This window comes from Cupressus sempervirens, chromosome 7 (assembly GCF_028749045.1).
Source record: "Cupressus sempervirens isolate cs-2001-9-10 chromosome 7, ASM2874904v1, whole genome shotgun sequence".
Classification (NCBI taxonomy): Eukaryota; Viridiplantae; Streptophyta; class Pinopsida; order Cupressales; family Cupressaceae; genus Cupressus; species Cupressus sempervirens.
In genome coordinates, this window is record NC_143124.1 from 883,158,058 (window position 1) to 883,171,940 (window position 13,883).

Below are 13,883 nucleotides of genomic sequence, written 5' to 3' on the forward strand. Positions count from 1 at the left end.
TTCATAAAAAAAAAAAACTTCTTCAATAATATAACATTTTGAGGTAAAATGTTGACAGGGTAGTGGCCAAGCCTGCAGAATCTACCTGCTAATAATAATAAATTTGTGCGTTCGAAGCTTCTACGAATTTAAAATATGTGTATTGCCGAAGTCAGCCATGGCTTGGTCATGATCATTCTCGCCTCGTTTCCAATCTATTTATAACCCTAATTGCTCCCAGTGTTTTACAACATCTTCTCAGCAAAAATGTATTTCTCAGCGACTGCATCAAAGATACTGCCGATGTTTGTAGCGGCTATTCTCCTATTTTTTGCTGTAATGGCTGAGTCCTCGAACAAGCGGAGCAGCATATACACAGCATGTAATGTGGCAAAGTACTCCAACGGCTCACAGTTCGATACCAACCTCGAAGCGCTCTTTAAATCTCTGACGGAGAACGCAGCATACGTCGGCTTCGGCACTTCTGTTTACGGGCAAGACACGTCGGACGAGCTGTCGGGGTGCTTCTAGTGCAGTCCTGTCGACTGTCGGACCTCCTTAGCAGAGGCGGTGAATGTCGTCCGCCGCTACTGCCCCAACGCCATCGGCGCTTGCGTTCAGCTGGAGCGTTGCTTCCTTCGCTACGAGAATTACACCTTTCTCTCCTTTTTGGACACCAACTTGTGGCACGGCGTTGCAAACGTCAGTAACGACACAGACATCCACTTTAACAGTGGCGTTAGGAATGTGTTGGCGGATCTATCTAGCAGGGCCCCCGCAATCCTATCAAGTTCGCGCAGGGGTCATTCGCTGTTGTTTCTTCGACTTCGAGATGTGCTGACGTGACATGTCCAGGAAAGACTGCGTGGCCTGCCTTTCCAAGGGAATTGAGGAGGTCTCCATCTTGTCTAGCTAGAGAGTCGGTGCTCAGATTTTCATGGGGAGCTGCACCCTGCGCTATGAGCTCTATCCCTTCGCCCAGCACTCCTATTGGTCTCTATACTAGTTATTTTTTAACTCCTTTCTTTTAATTGGGGTGATTCACCATACAAATAATGGCAGGCGTACACGCCGAACAATTTAATTACAATAACTATACCGCAAGTGGATTGGGATGGAGCATTGTAAGCATAAAGATTGCAAACATTTAATCATATTCATGAACCGTGTTTTCAAATTGGTTATACAATAGGTTTTATTAAAAAATTGGTAATGACTCGTCCTAAATTTTGGACTCAATATTTTATATAACCAAATTTTCTCATCTGTAACAATCATATTCTTTGATTGCATAATGGAAGGCGAGTTCTCAATTCTATTTACAATTCTTTTTTAGTGATTAATATTTGTTGTTTTGAAATGGACCTTTTTTTCATAATTTAGGTTACTTTTTAATTTTTCTATTATATTTGATCCAAGAGCCAATTAATTGGTGATTTAGAGCATTTGGAAAAGACATTGATCAGAAGGTATTTTTTAATAAATTTGATCATTAGGTGAATTTTTAATAAAAATGAATTTAAATTTCATATAGATATTGAGAGCTTATGAGAATTCTATATTAGTGGTGGAAAGTTGATCTATGATAAGATTTTGATAAACTAACTAAAGTTGGTAGGTAAAGAACCCTGAATACACACAAGAAGTCACATTATAAAAGTAATATTACAACAAAGGTTGATCACAACAACAAGCCATTACAATCTAAAGCCCACTAACTAACCAGCAATAAAATAATTAAAAATCATATAGCACTAGAAATAAGGTAAGCTTACTTCCACCAATAGCTATCAATCAAAAAGAAAATTAACTTCTTCTTTTTTGTTGTTCTCTAACATATTAAAGATAACAATATTATCGCCATCATAACTACTACAATTACTAATGAAGTTCATAGTCTTCTGATTCCCAACAAAGGGAAGCTAATAGAATATCTTTTGAAACACCATAGACTAGAGTATTAAAACCAACCAAAGTAAGTAAAAAACAAGAAAGACTTGCAAATCATTTAAACTTATGACTTGCCACTTGTTGGAGAGTCTCCTAAGATGAACTTCTTCTATTTTTCTTCCTCCTCATCCTCCAAATCCTCCTTATTTTATTTTCTCTAGGAACCTATGAAGCCTACTTTTGTCTTTGATGACTCCCAAGTTAGTGTGTTCTACATGAGACTCATCCAGTGAGATCAAGAGGGATCACTTCTTCCAGCACATCAATTCTATATTGGAGGGCATCTATGTAGTTTTTAATGTTACCACCATTCATATGGTCTTCCTCTAACTGCACCAAGTTGTTTTTAGTAGTGACAACTTATTCACAATTAAGGGATGAATAGTCCAAGTTGTGCATTTCATGTATTTACCCAAGGTTCCCTGCAATGTCAACTAGGATATCATCATCGATGTCCTCCATATTTTCCTTATTTTTAAATGTAGTCTTCATCCTTAGTATTATCGGGTCCTAAAAGACCATAGGTTTGTACTACTAGTCAGATTCTAGCCACTTCCTCTCCTTGAAATTTTTATTTCACAACTTTTTAAGAAAATCTAAAGGACCTTCTTTCCCTAAAGCAATTTTCATGCTTATTGTCTTCGGAGTGAGGGTCTCTTTTAGTTTCTTCAAACTCTAAAACATCATGAAAGTCTTCCTAGTCAATTTCTTTCTAGCTTGTTAGTAGTGAAAATTTAAATCCCATTATTTGGTTTTCAAGAATTATAATGTGATGGACAATATTTCACATCGCTATTTATTAGCTAGAATTATATTAGATTTAAACTAGGTTAATAGTGATATCAAGAAATATTATATTAATCATCAATAAACATAAAAGAAGAAAATTAATTTAATATTATTTTTAAAATACACAAAGCTATTAAATATTGAACTTTCTAAAATAAATAATTAAAATTTATTTTTGAAAAACACATGTAATTTAGATGTAATGAAGTATGAAACAATGGAAAGAGTAATTTAATTAAAGATTTGAGATTTAAACAATGAGGAAAAACAAAATAAAATTAAAAGACAAAAATTTCATGACAAGCCTCAAACATATCAAATGAATAATAATTTCCTTATCTAATTTGCATTGGTTTAGAAAATAAAAATGAAACATGTTTCCAAAGCCAAAGTCAAGATGGTGTATATATGAAAAAGAGCAATCATATTTCTAGATACAAGATTATTTCTCAATTGACTGTGTAAGATATTTTCTATCAATATTTTTTATCACACTACATGATCCATCATCAGAATGCAAGATAACATCACGAGGAAAAATTGTAATTAATTTTTATATTAGACATGTAGAAAAAATTAAATAAAAAGAATATCATAATTAAGTTTTAATTTTGTGACTACATCATATCGAAATGTGTATCTATAAAAGATCTCTATAGTTTACTCATTTTTGTATTTTATTAATTTAATAATAGTTTACCCATTTTTGTATTTTATATTTTTGTTTTACTCATTTTTGTATTTTATTTGTTCATCTTTATTTGAAGAAGTGAGATCTATAAAAAGTGAAGGTTCCTAGGTGGCATATGATAAATTAGAGGAATGCACATATATTTCATGGTTTTAAAGTATGTGTAAATATTCTAATTGATATAATGTATCTCTGTTACTTGTGTGTTTCTATAATATTTGGTAATATTGTAATTATAATTATTTTAACATTCTTATAAAAATTAGTTTATTTTAAGTAGATTAAGTTACATGCATCAGAAGTCACTATGAACAAGAGTGTGTGTGTGTGTGTGTGGGAACAAGAAAAAGTGGTTGTATGATATATTTACTAAGGAAAATGTCATTTACAAAAAAGTTCACAAGATAGAAATTGAATTTTTAATGAAAGGAATAAATATCCAAAGCTAATTTAACATGATTAATTTACAACAAAATCATTTAATTTTGTCCACTATTATGAGTGGACAAAATATTTTAAAAAATTTAATTTCACTTTATCAATTCAAAGTAAAATGAAGCAATAAAAACATCAGATTCACATATTCCATCTATACTTGTGTGATTGATTATGAAAAGTTTGTATGGTACTAGGTGTCAGATTTGTGTCTAATCTAAAAATATTTCTCTTCTATATCTTTTTTTGTTTTGTTTTTATATTAAGTATATAGAGTCAACAAGGAGCATAAAGAAAAGGAGTAAGCTAAGGTAGCAAAAAATGTAGCCAATAATTATAATAGCCCCATACATCAAAATAGGAGGATTTATAGACATCCTATCACCTCAAATAGTTTTTAAATGCCCATATTATCATTGGGATATATCCCACTACATTTTAAGAAAGTATAGACAAGATTAAGAACAATTCAAAAAATATTAGATTTAAACTAGGTTAATAGTGGTATGAAGAAATATTATATTAATCTTCAATAAACATAAAAGAAGAAAAATAATTTAATATCATTTTAAAAATACACAAAGCAATTAAATATTTAACTTTCTAAAATAAATAATTAAAATTTCTTTTTGAAAAACACATATAATTTAGATGTAATGAAGTATGAAACAATGAGAAGAGTAATTTAATTAAAGTTTTGAGATTTGGAGAATGAGGAAAAACAAAATAAAACTAGAAGACACAAATTTCATGACAAGCCTTAAACATATCAAATGAATAATTATTTCCTTCTCTAATATGTATTGGTTTAGAAAATAAAAATGAAACATGTTTCCAAAGCCAAAGTCAAGCTTGTGTATATATGAAAAAGAACAATCATATTTCCATATACGAGATTATTTCTCAATTGACTGTGTAAGATATTTTCCATCAATATTTTTTATCACACTATATGATCCATTGTCAGAATGCAATAGAACATCATGAGGAAAAATTGTAATTAATTTTTATGTTAAACATGTAGAGAAAATTAAATCAAAAGAATATCAAAATTAAGTTTTAATTTTGTGACTACATCATATCAAAATGTGTACCTATGAAAGGGCTCTATAGTTTACTCAAATTTATATTTTATTAATGTAATAATAGTTTACCCATTTTTGTATTTTATATTTTTGTTTTACTCATTTCTGTATTTTATTTGTTCATTTTATTTTATGGATTAAGTGAGATTTATAAAAAGTGAAGGTTCCTAACTGCCATATGATAAATTAGAGGAATGCACATATATTTCATGGTTGTAAAGTATGTGTAAATATTCTAATCAATATAATGTATCTTAGTTACTTGTGTATTTTTATAATATTTAGTAATATTGCAATTATAATATTTTTATCATTCTTGTAAAAAAAAAATTTATTTTAAGTAGATTAAGTTACATGCAATAGAAGTAGGCAAGAGCCTACAACACAATGGTAAATTGTGAGCCTCTTAAATGGGAGGTCTTGGGTTCAAATCTACCCAACCTTAACTAATAATTGAAATAATTAAACACAATAGATAATAATAATTAACCTTGGCTTTGGCCTCTTATTAATCAAAAAAGAAAAGTTACATGCAATAGAAGTCACTATGAACAATAGTGTGCATGTGTGGGAAAATAAAAGTAGTTGCATTATAATATTATGATAGATTTAATGAGGAAAATTTCATTTACAAAAAAGTTCACAAGATAGAAATTGAAATTTTAATGTTATGAATAAATATCTAAACCTAATTTAACATGATTAATTTACAACAAAATTGTTAAACTTTGTCCACTATTATGAGTTGAAATGATACTAAGATTTTTTTTTAATCAATATTGAGAAAATCATTGATCTAGAAAAATGAACAAAAATTTATAAACATACAATTAGAAGTACATTTTGTTAGATCAACAAATTGGCTTCAACAATTTGATAAAATTTTACATAAAATATGAATAGAAATGGTTACATATAATTTTTTTCACAAAACATCTCATAGTCATTGAGTCAACTAAATGAATTTTCATGAATAAAATATTTCATAAAGAATGGTTGTCTCTTTTTTGGAAATTAAAAATTGGATGTTTCTTTGAAGGGATGTTGAAAGAATTGTATAATATTTTATCAAAATTTGAAATTATTAAGTACAAGTTCAACATGTACCTAACAAGAGACCAATATATTTTTAAAAAATTAATTCTACTTTATCAATTCAAAGAAAAATGAAGCAATAAAAACATTAGATTGACATATTCCATCTATGTGATTGAGTATGAAAAGTTTGCATGATGCTATGTGTTGGATTTGTGTCTAATCTAAAAATATTTCTCTTCTATATCTTTTTGGTTTATTTATTTTTCTATTATGTATATGCAGTCAACAAGGAGCATTAAAAAAGGAGTAAGCTGAGGCATAAAAACATGCAGCCAATAATTACAATAGTCCTAGTCATCAAAATAGGGGGATTTTCAAATATCCTATCACCTGAAATAGTTTGTAAATACCCATATTAACATTGGGATATATCCCATTACATTTTAAGAAATTATAGATAAGATTAAAAATAATGCAAAAAAGAAACTAGGAACTTTAAAACAATTAGTTCCACCCCCTTCATAACTAGCATTATCATCATTAAGGGCCCAACCATCAGACTTAGCTTGCCTATTGTTGGTGACAACTCTATCTTGATTATATGAGTCCCAATCAGAGTGTTCTTCCTATGTAGGTCCACTATTGGTTTTGCTTTCCAAGTTATCATTTGGTAGCTCAACACTAGGAGTGCTTACATTATCTATTCCACTCCCTATAACTTTCATTGATAATCATTTATGCTTCAGGTCCATTGTACGAAAAGTTCTTGTTGTCTCTTTGAAAAACTACAATAAAACCTTCATGAATCAAGGAATTAAATATGTCCTTTGGTAGCTCCATAGCAATAGTCACCTAAGATATTATGTGAAAAAAGGTGATTTTATGATTAAACTCAATAAGAACTCGAGGTCTAGATTGAAAAATATCTTCATTCCTTTGCTTCCAGATGAACCATTGGATCTGAAAAGTTAAGATGTACTAGAATTTGTTAAGATGCATGTCAAAGGACTCAACAAAGCTAGCTATAACATTAAAGAATGATATCCCAGGATGAGCATTCCAAACCACTTTATTACCATGGAATAAAGCCCAAATCTTGGAAGCCCAAGAACAATTGAAAAAAAAGATGTTCAAAAGTTTTAGTATGATGACAAATAGAAAAAAAGATGGTTTGTTTACCAATTTGAGACAAAAAAGACATGACAATAATATTTTTAAGAATTAACATCCATCGAAAGAAACACTTTTTAGGCTTAGCATTAGACTACCAGATAAACTCAAAAATAGAAAGCCACCTATTAAAAGGCCAGATAAAGCCATATACCAGCATAATATGGTTAATAATGTCACCAACATCATCATTCAAACTCTCATAAATTTTCTTGCAAGAAAAATCCTTTAATACATTCACATTACTCCATATAATTTTATTAAACAAATCATCAATAGAAATGAGATTACTAGGAAACCACTTGTCCACTACTTTTTGAATGAGAGTATAGGTTTTCTTTTGATGTCCAACAATATAAAATTTTCTCTTTAGAACATCTCATGGAATGCTACCATTGTTAGTCACAATATCTTGAACAAGGGTATGCCTTTGTTATTCCAAATTTTGGTAGAACAATATTTGGTTAGTGCCAAGGGTTTATCTCTGAAATAAATACCCAACCAAATAGATCTATCTTTAATAACATAAGTAGGGTTTTCACAAATAGTGTGTCTAGAGAAGATAAGAGGTCTAACTTGGCACCATGCCTTCCAAATAGAGGAAAAAACCTTAGAACCAAAAGTTTTAATATCAAAATTTCCAAACACCATGTCATGAAAATAAATATCTTTCCAAAGTTTCCATTTTTTCACTTGAGATCTGCAAATGTTGTTTCTAATAAGAACTTTCCAAGGCTCATTCCCATAAAGAGAATTGAAGATTGAATTAGCCACAAGTGAAATTCCTTGTAATATTAGTTCTTTCAATCCAAGACCTCCCTTGTTTCTTGGATAACAATACCGTTTCCATTTAACACAATGTCTCTTCTTATTTACCAAACCATCAGACTATAACATCTCCTTGAGGATTTTTTCAAGCTTAGTGTTATGAGTCTTAGAAAAAACCCAAGTGGAAGCTCAGTATAAAGCCTGGGAGGTAGGCACTTTCTAAACTATTTGGACTCTTCTAGCAAGGGAAGGAATGTGAGTTTCCTACTTGAGATTCTTTCTCTCAATTTTCTTCTAAATCCATTCCCACATATCTAACAAAGAAGGATCAAGACCAAAGGGAATGCCAAGGTATCTGACCACATGGTTACGATCAAACCAATGTAAATTCCTTTCTTTTATCCATTTGGGAGGATAATCAACCTAATCAAGAACATGAGACTTCTAAGGTGCAATCTTTGCTCTCAAAGCTATAGAAAAAAATTGTAGTTTGGTAAGCACATTATCAAAGTTCTTCTCAAAGAGTCCAACAAAAAGGGTAGTATCATATGCAAACTAGTCCAAGGATTTTTCTAGTGGCGATTAGTCACCAAATGGTGAATATGTCCCGATCAGGCTATAGAAATTGGTGAAAAAAAACCATATACTAGTTGACCCGTTTGCCCAGATTTTATAAAATACTCATATAGTGGTCAGAACATTCACCACTATTATTAAGTAATTTCAGTTTGGTAGTCGAGTTCTTTGCCCATATTTCTCTTTAATGTTTACTCTTATTCGCCATGGAATTAATTGAGTGTCTCTTTCGACGATCATCATTCGCCAAATTCCCATTTTCCTATGTGAAATTTTTATTTGTCCTAGGACCCAATTCACCATGCATCACACACAATGGGGTCCCAAATTCTCGCCCTATTCGCCCACTCAATTACTTGAAATTGCATGAGCTTCGCCAAATATTAGTTCTTATCATATGTAACGGTCGGCCCATTTGCCAAAATGAAAATGATTTATTTTTAGTTGTCTATTTAAGACATGAGTTTCATTATTGAAACATGCCGAAAGGAGCCTTCTTCATAGTATTGCGATTAGTAGAGAACCAGAACGACTACGACTACAAGTCCATAGTATTTTATTGTAGCCTTAATTTGATGGAGATGTCACAGTCAAATTTAAATAGGAAGAGGAGTAGGACTAATGAAGGTGGAGATGTCCAAGAGAGGCCAATGAAATAAAAAAATATATCTTCATACTTTGGTGGGGGTAGACGCAATAGTGTTGGTCAAAGTAAGGAAGGTACATCATCAGAGGAGCCTATACAATCTCAACCTACATAAGAGTCCATTCAACAAATTAGGAAGCCTAATAAATCTGGTGACGGAGTTGCAAATCCTGATATCTCTATTGAAGATGACCTTGAAGAAGAATATCTAGTAAATAACCAGTACCAGGACGAATCAATCAACTTCGGTGATGATGATGGTGCAATTAATAGTAACAGTGACACTAAAGGGAGAGGAAAATTGAAAGAAAAAACTAATCGTCAGTGGGAGATGGCCAGGAGATTTAAATTTGATTGGGCAGCAAAGTATCCATTCATTGAGCCCGTGGACAATCCAATTCTAGGTGAACCACTAGTAGAATGCAGATGTGCAATTTGTAGTTGGAAGTATAAAAAGGAAAAGTGGTTGTAGCTTAAACTAGACACCATAGAGAAACATGTTGGTAAGATTTACAAAACCTCAACTGTAGATGTTAAGGAAATAAAAGTGGTAAGATATAAAACAAAGGAGAAATGTTAACATAAAAGGAATGCTAAAGAATATTATATGTTTCAGAAATTTCAGACGAAGCCTGGTGAAGGTCAAGGTTCTATTAATGCTATTTTTGCAAAAGCAAGTGAAGTAGAAGAATGTGGAAAATTTGTTCAATTAAGTAACATTTTTTATATTTTGAGCAGAGGGCGTCCAATGACAGACTATCCAAAAATGAGTGGTTTTTAACACTTTTTGAAAGTTCCTAACTATCCTGTCAGTCATTGGTCGATAAACAATGGATGAGAATGGGCAAGTTGTATTGCGCAGATTGAAATAGAGGATGTACAAAGAAAAATAAAAGAATCAAGCTTTATTGCATTATCCTTAGACGAAGTTACGAAAATAAATAATATGTCATGGGTATGCATGCATGTTTATACTATATAGAATAATGTCCACCAACCACATCTACTATCTGTTGCTAAATTGAGAGACAATGCAACAGCAAAAACTTTATTTCAATTAGTAAAGAGCAATTTAATTGAATATGGAGCTATGGATGAATTGACAATAGTGAAGAAGTTGGTCTGTGTTGGAGCAGATGGAGCTTCAGTAATGCAAGGTCAAAGGAATGGTCTTTACACAAAGATGCAAGCTTCTTGTTCACCATATGTTGTTGCCATTCAATGTATGGCCCATAGGATGAATCTTGCTTTTAGAGTTGTGAAGAAGTTTTCATCAGTAAACAAGGTTGAAGATTTAGTAAGAGAGTTGTATGCATATTTTTGTCAAAGTCCCAAGCATTTTAGGGAATTTCAACACTTTGCTAATGGAATTATCGATGGAAACAAGCTTCTAAAAGATGTTGATACCAGATGGATCTCTTTGGATGGACCAGCGCATCAAGTATTTTCTGAATATCAATCTTTGATTGGACTGATGTACAAAAATCGGGACAATGCAAAAAATCAAAGATGTGGCAACCTGCTCCGGAGGTTAAGCAATATAGAGACACTTTTGACTTTGGCATCTCTTCTTCCCATGCTAGAAGAAATGAGGTTAATTATGAAAAAAGCCTAGCAAAGAGCCATGTATATTGAAAAATATGCTCAGTTGCGTAAAATGTCATGCCGAGCCCTTGATAGTCTCTATCGTACTGACCTAAATTTATCCGATGATAGATTTAATCACTGGCGAAAACTAACAGATTTGGATGCTCCTAATAATTATTTAAAGATCATTGAAAATGGAGATTTATGTGTTTGTGTAAGGGGATTTCAGATACCAATGTACTACATTGCCCTAAAGAAGCGAGCTACAAGAGTTACAAGGGAAGAGTTTACCAAGATCGTCGAGTCTATAGCATCTACTGCAAGGGACATAGCCTGTAGAGTTTCCTCTAAAATAATATCATGATTCCCATATGATCAACTGCTTGAGACCATGGCAATTGTGTTTCCTCAATATTGGTCCTTCAACAATAAGGAAGATTATAGTAGAAGGCTATTGATTTTGATAAAGGAATTTTGCAAATCTATAGAATTCAATGAAGTGACTATCAATGAAATATAAGATGAGGGCATTCTTAGATAGAAATCAGGCACCTTTGCAAGTACCATGAAGCATCAATATCAATTAATGTGTAACCCACATGAAGAGGGCTCAACAACAAAGCTTTGGACAGAACTAAAATAGAGCACATTGTTGCATGAAGAAATTTTAGAGTACTTCAAGCTTGCTGATCTATGTCAAACCATGATATTGGGTTTAGTGGAGGATGAGAGAGTTTTCAATGCTTTGGGCTTCCTAAAATCAAAGCTAAGAAACAAACTAGACAAGAATTTGGAATCATGCTTGAGGGTATACAAATCTAGGTATAATGTCAATACTTTTTCTTTCCAAAAAGAAATGGAAATCTGGAAGAAAAGATGAAAAAGAAGAAGGGTGGGACTGGGCAACACCATTAACCAATCTCCTACAGTGGCTCCAAGTGGGACAAGTACAGTTGGTAGTGGCATTGGCCATGGGATTGGGAGTCTGAGTCATAGAAGCGAAGGTCAAAGTGAACTTGAAGTTGAAGAAGACACAAACGAAAATGAAGAGAAAAATGAAGCAACTGGACTACCAGAATTGGATGATGATGATGACATAGAGATGAATTGGAAAATTTAAGAAATTGCCGCTAAATTCACAGTGGCAACCAATAGGTATTTTTTGAACTTATTAACTACTATATGATATCCTATCATTCAATATTCATTTTAGAAAAGCAAGAAATTAGAATGTATTGTGTTTCATCATTAAAATTTGAGAACAAAGAGTATTATTACTATAAAGTGTAGTTTATATCATGTCATCAATGATCATTCATATTTGAATTTGAAATTCCTGAATGAAATTGTTTTTCTATTTTATTCATTTGTTCAACATACATTGAATTGGAAAACATGAAAATTAGATAGAATCATAGATTCAATTTCACAATTATTAATTATTAATGGTTTTCATTTGCAATATTTAGCTAATATGGTGCAATTCTTGTAAGTCAATGACCCTAAATTCCCTTTTATAGAAAAAGGGAGCAATGATAGCTTCAGGTCGATTTGCCTAATGTGAAGTCTCAAAATCTAAATTAGTAAGACATCTACGAGTCTAAAACATCTCTACAACTTTAGTTGTACATTTCTGCATTTGACAGGCTGATTTAGTAAATTAGCAATTTTAGCATAGGCAATAGCATTTGCAAGACTGCAACATTGATCTTGTTCAAAAAATAAAGTTCAAACTTGTTACTTTAAACAATTCTAGAGTCTAGACTGTAGTATGTAGGATAATATGAAAGATATTCATATATAGTAAAGATATAGAGATGATTGAAACTGAAAGTACTTTCACATACAGACTATAAGTTTTTTTACTATGCTCCATTCTTCTTCAGTTGGAAGGGAAAAAATTTTGATGTTATGGTAAATGACCTGCATTCTCGTCAGCATTCCATACTTGGAAGAGCGAGTTTCAAGCAATGTTCGTTCCACTAGTGCATGCAAATTTGTGAATGTTTTGATGCACTTTGCAATGCCTTCATGAGTTCTATCCTGAGGAAGGTTGCCTAAATCAGAGGTTATTTGGTCCTCCAACTTTTGTTTGTAAACTTCTCTTCCAACAAAACCCGTTGTTGAGAAATCAGGTCCAGGACTCGGTAAACCAAGAGAGATCAATTTTGCTATTTTATTGTTCATCTTGGCGAGCTTTGGCCCAAATAAAGCAAGAACTTCTTCTGCTTCTGTTAGTTTTTGACATTTATGAAATACAGAGGTCGCCTTTATTATTGAACCAATGCGGTCCTGAATTCCCTTGCTTGTCAAATGCTTGTCAGCAGTGTTGTTGATTTCTTACATAATCCACTTTGCATTTTTTTGTCTTTGACCAAAACTTTTGTTCTCCTCAAGTTGCTCTTTCAGCTTCCCAAAAATATCTGTAAGAGCTTCGTAGAGTTCGAACCAATCACACAATCTATTAGCAAAAGTCTTTATGTGCCCCCAGAAGTAATTTTTTATTTGCTTTACTGTATTATTTACATGGTCATTCAAGCCGTTTTCATATTTTTTAATAGTATCATTTTCCTTCTTTAGGTCTTCTTTCATTTCTGAGTACTAGTGTTCACTATGCTTTCTTATTTGCTCTGCTTTATTTTCCCACCCTTTTGCTTTCTCTTCCCACTCTTTTGTTTTTACCCTCTCATTTTCCAATTCTTTATTTAACTTATTGGTTACATTTGCAGCATTCTATAAGTTTTTGTATAACTTTGTTGAAGATTCTTTTTCATCTTGGCATTTTTTTCCCATTTTTTCCAAATTTTCCCTCAGAGTTTTCAGTTCTGCATCCATTTGTTCTTTCTCTTTAGTTGCTTCTTTAGAGCCAGAGGATGAATTTTTTATCCTTTTCTCTAATTCTTTGCATCTATTTACTGCTGCTTTCTCACTTGCCTTTACATTTACCAGGTCTGCCTTTAACTTATCTATTGTACCCTGAAGCTTTCCTTTCTCTCTCTCCAACTTCATCATTGAACTGTAGACCACTTGGTTGGTCATTTTGGACACATTTATCTTGTCCACATTTTTAATTTTGGATAAATCCATTTGGAGGGTGCTAACTTGAAATTTAGATGGATCTAACTGACTCTCTGGTGGATTGTTATCTCTAGCTAGGGGCATAACAACC

At 32.1% G+C, this 13,883-nt stretch overlaps 1 pseudogene; it reads left to right on the forward strand.

Annotated features, from left to right (window-relative positions):
• The first annotated feature begins 246 nt into the window (after positions 1-246).
• On the forward strand, positions 247-985 carry LOC149550304 (antimicrobial ginkbilobin-2-like protein; annotated as a pseudogene).
• Positions 986-13,883: the final 12,898 nt, after the last annotated feature.